This window comes from Schistocerca serialis, chromosome 5, assembly GCF_023864345.2.
Source record: "Schistocerca serialis cubense isolate TAMUIC-IGC-003099 chromosome 5, iqSchSeri2.2, whole genome shotgun sequence".
NCBI lineage: Eukaryota > Metazoa > Arthropoda > Insecta > Orthoptera > Acrididae > Schistocerca > Schistocerca serialis.
This window is the reverse complement of record NC_064642.1, coordinates 743,173,341-743,178,070: the sequence shown is the minus strand read 5'-3', so window position 1 is coordinate 743,178,070 and position 4,730 is coordinate 743,173,341. Positions and strand designations below refer to the sequence as shown.

General features: G+C 39.5%; 1 non-coding gene across 1 annotated transcript; it reads left to right on the top strand.

The window, feature by feature from the left end:
• Positions 1-4,378: 4,378 nt before the first annotated feature.
• On the top strand, positions 4,379-4,451 carry Trnak-cuu (transfer RNA lysine (anticodon CUU)). Its single transcript has one exon. It is a non-coding gene; the product is annotated as a tRNA-Lys (tRNA).
• Positions 4,452-4,730: the final 279 nt, after the last annotated feature.

Sequence of the window (4,730 nt, the reverse complement as noted above, 5' to 3'; positions counted from 1 at the left end):
TGAAAGGCTAATGGGTAGAAATTTACACTGATACGCAACATGTTGGGTTTGTAACACCGACATTGCAGATAAAATACCACCAAAACTTTTTCGGCGTTTGATATCTGTTGATAACTTGTACTGTACTTCTGATTCGGAATATGTAAGCTTTGTCACAGAAACTATATTAATAAGTAATAGTGTAGTTATGTATGACTGTATATAATTGAGTCCAAGCAGTAGAGGGTATGAGGAGTCGGGGTAGACCAAGGAGAAGTTACCTGGATTCGGGTAAGAATGACTATGAAGTATTAGGCTTAACATCAGAAGAGGCACCAATTTTAGCACTGAATAGGGGATCATGGAGGAATTTTATAAGGGGGACTATGCTCCAGACTGAACGCTGAAAGGCATTATCACTCTTAAATGATGATGATGATGATGATGATGATGATGATGATATAATTGATAGAAATTATAATGTAGATACTGTAAATTGCTTGGCAGTAGCCAAGGGAACTTTATTGTAATACATCTATAGCAATGACGAAATGGCAGTAGCTGTGCTGTTGTTCATCTCTGCGTATGGAGAGTCTCTGTTGCGCCGCGAGTAGAGAGGAGACAGAGCAGCTTGGGTCTTGAAAGAGTGCGAAAGTGTTTGTTGGGTGCTCCCGCGTACGCGATGGGCAGATATGCTCGCGCCAGTGTATGCGCGCCTAATTCGTTAGTCTACGAGTATTGAGAGAACGATAGGAGTGGACCAGCGGAGGAAGCTGCAATTCTAGATATTGCCTGTCCCATAATTAATCTTTGCTGTGGAGCCAACTCGGGGTTCTCAATCAGCAGCAACAGCGGCATCTTTGCTACGTTCTTCGTCAACCCCACACTACAGCATCGTAAGAATGTTAAGTGACAAAATATAGCTGACCTTATAGGGGCTTTACCCAGTGGCATTTCTTACACAAAGTATGACTAACTTGAATAACAACCTGCAATAGTTAAAATTTGTAGGGAACCTGTGTTGTCATTGTCCTCAGACATTATTACCAAGCAGGGTCCCTTCCCTTTTCATGTAATCACCGATTGTCGTAAAAATATGAAAATTGCTGCCAGTTTTGTACGTTTGCTAATAATCAATTTAAGTCTAAATTTTTTGCCTCAGTAACTGTTCATTCTTGTATTGCTTAACAGAGGCTTAACTAACTTGCAGTTTTGAATATTAACTTCATTCACTTAAAGTAACGTCATAGTCCACGGTCAAAACTAATAACTAAAGGTACAGCCCAGATTAACGGTGTTCAATCCATTTATTCTGTATTCAGCTTATTTCGGGTTTTTGGTATCGCATATACGAAAAGAGCCGCGAAATATCTGTTAATAATGCTGTGCTTTGCTTTTCTTTATCATCATTACCCTTTAACGGAATAAAATGTATATATGGAAGTCTTATTGTTCTGTATCTGGCCTACAATTAAAGGAACGATTTTTCGTAACTGCAACTCATGCTAAGAATCAATATACCTTCCCTAATTCATAGTGATTAAAAGTTGAAATTACTTTGTTATGAGCACTGATGTTACAGTCCGTGTGATCGTTCAAAAACACAAGTTCGCAGTGGATTTTATTTCTCGTTAAAATGCTATTTCATACCACGACTAGCCCAAGAACATGAGACTCTCATTAAAAAATACGTTGTCACTATAAAGTTTGCCAGATCAGAACGGAGCACAGCAAGATTCCTATCAGATTCTGAAGGTACATTAAATTATTTGCACTGTAAATTATATCCTATCAGCAGCCCGCGTCAATCTGCAACACATCATAAAATCTGCTGATCTTCACTGCCAGTCTGGGAGCTAAAAGAAATAATATTATTTTACTATTATTTTACCGCTTCCTTGCGGTATGCTCGACTATATTGTAAGTCGTTTAAATACGCCGCGGCAGCGGCTCTTCGTTCTCCACGCAGCTCAGCACCACAGATAATATTTATATAACTGAAAAATGTCTCAACAGGATGGGATAATATGCAAGCAAGCTTAACAATAAATAATACAAGTTTTCATTTAAACAACTCTATTAAAACCTTTAAATATCTCAGTGATTACAGACCTTTGTGAATTCACACGTAATGGAGTACATTGCTTAGTCTCGACAAAAGAATGCTACACTAGCGTTCGCTACTACGACACAGGATATCTTACTCGTTCGACTCCCAGATGAAGAAGACAAAGAAATTGCTATTCGTCACGTATTATATACTAGTTACTTATTTTAATCTTTATTCGACATTTATCGTCTGTGGCGGTTTCATTACTCGCCGACGCAGATATTCTCAAAAATAAATAATAAAAAAAATACATAATTTTATACAATAACACAATATGATACATATAATTTTCTCGTTACTACATAATATGTTGTTTTTGTTTCTTACTAGACGTTACAATGCCCCCTGGCAGCAATTGACTAACGTTAAGAATGTTCGGCAATATGCTGCCACTAACGTCTGTTTGGTTATTGTCTGTTACCTTGGTTAGAACATTCACTTTAAACTTCTTAGTTCCTTTACACTGTAGGTTTAATTACACTTTTTATACTGTTCTTACACTTTGCGAGGTGACCATAAACCTAGTCCCAGGGTCATTACATTTATTTGGCTCCCCCATTCGGGCTACGTGCGATCAGAAAACCTGGGAAAACTGCGCCGGAGCCATGGTCATCTCGTCTGGTTTGTTTTAATACCCAGTTTGATCACAAAAAGTTCAGATTCTATCCAATGTTCACATATAACAAAGGCTATTTGTGAGAGCATGTTAAACCTTTAGTCTCTTTGTTACCCATATAATATTTGTGTTTTGGATTGTAATGAAAGTCACTTATTACACATTTTTACAGTAGTATCATGAATCGTCCTTGCATTTACTCGCGACAATTGGTTTAAAATGTCTAGCATTCATGCGAGTATACTTCATTAACATGACGAAAACATATTATATCTATATATCACTGAACCAATGAATACTTTGGGTCCGTATTGAATAACTCAAGAAAAAAAAACAAATGTTTGTCACGTCATTTCGCGTCCACTAAACCCTATTCATGTTAGTGCATTAAACACATATTTGGTAGTTCATTTGAATGACAACAATGTTGTACGGAGCTGGCGGCGCGAAGCAATTGTTGAGTCGCGTCGTCTGGAACGCCGCGTGCCGACGGCCGCTGGGTTCGACGACCTGCTCTCAGTAACAGCGACGTCGTGCTGACGTGGCGCCCAAGCAGTCGCGAACCGCGGCGAACCATTCGCCGATGTCGGTGAGTGGCAGTGGTTTACCGCGACCGGCTGGCTGGCGGCACGGCACTCGTCTCGGTTTCTCCACATGGCTCCCCCTCGTAGTGCATGAAACAAACATTCCACAACGGTGTACTGTCTTTAAGGACACAGATTACTAGCTGTGGAAGAAGATGCAACTTGTTAAAAGCGTTTATTGTTCAGTAAGCCGTCGCTTCACTGGTATGCACAGGATGGTTTGGCGTGATAACAGGTTTCTTGTGGCATTGTGACACTGGTATTCAAGGTTCGTCACACGCACATTGTACTACACATTTTCACTCACTCCACGGTTGGTACACTGCCAGAGCGTCTTTCAACACGTGAAAATGTTTCGTAACACACATACTAAATGTCCCCGTCGAGCTAGGTTCGTTTAACTCGACTCCGAACGGATCAATAACTACTGTTTTTATACACTGTCTATTGTTCGTTGAGCACTGCACTAGGACAGTCTGTCACTCAACACTAGACTTATCGACGTATATATTGGTGCAGATACAACAGTCATTTTCTGTCCCTGCTACACACAATATTCCGTCTTTTCCTCCATTGTCTATGCACACAGTTTATTTTTTAATACCTTTTAACTGTTCTTCGCGTACTCACTCTCATCTACATGGCGTCTATTTGTTTTTACCTTATCACAACACACTTTTCATATTGTTACTAGGCGTATATAGCCCTTTTGTGAATTTTTTTAATTTTCTTATCAGTGTAGCTTGCCTGGTTATCACCCATCTATCAAACAGATTTTACCATGTGCATGACAGCTTGACTTGGGCATATTGATCAATAAATACTTCATTTAGCACTAGCATTATTTTTAATGATTTTTCCTATATGACTACAGTGTAGGTTCCACATTGGTTGACTTAATTCGCGTATCGCGTAATGAATATTCAAGGGCGTGTACCAAGTACACAGGCTTCAATTGAAGCATTGTTATATACAAAGCGGATTTTCCACGGAACGGGCTTGTTTTTTGATTAGCTTATGCTCCAGTGTCGTTCTCATATCACTACTGGCAGCAAACATCACATAATTGTTGCATATTACAGAGTCCATGCCCGGCTAGCTCAGTCGGTAGAGCATGAGACTCTTAATCTCAGGGTCGTGGGTTCGGGCCCCACGTTGGGCGCCAGTTTCGCGTTTTTGGTATCGCATATACGAAAAGAGCCGCGAAATATCTGTTAATAATGCTGTGCTTTGCTTTTCTTTATCATCATTACCCTTTAACGGAATAAAATGTATATATGGAAGTCTAATTGTTCTGTATCTGGCCTACAATTTAAGGAACGATTTTTCGTAACTGCAACTCATGCTAAGAATCAATATACCTTCCCTAATTCATAGTGATTAAAAGTTGAAATTACTTTGTTATGAGCACTGATGTTACAGTCCGTGTGATCGTTCAAAA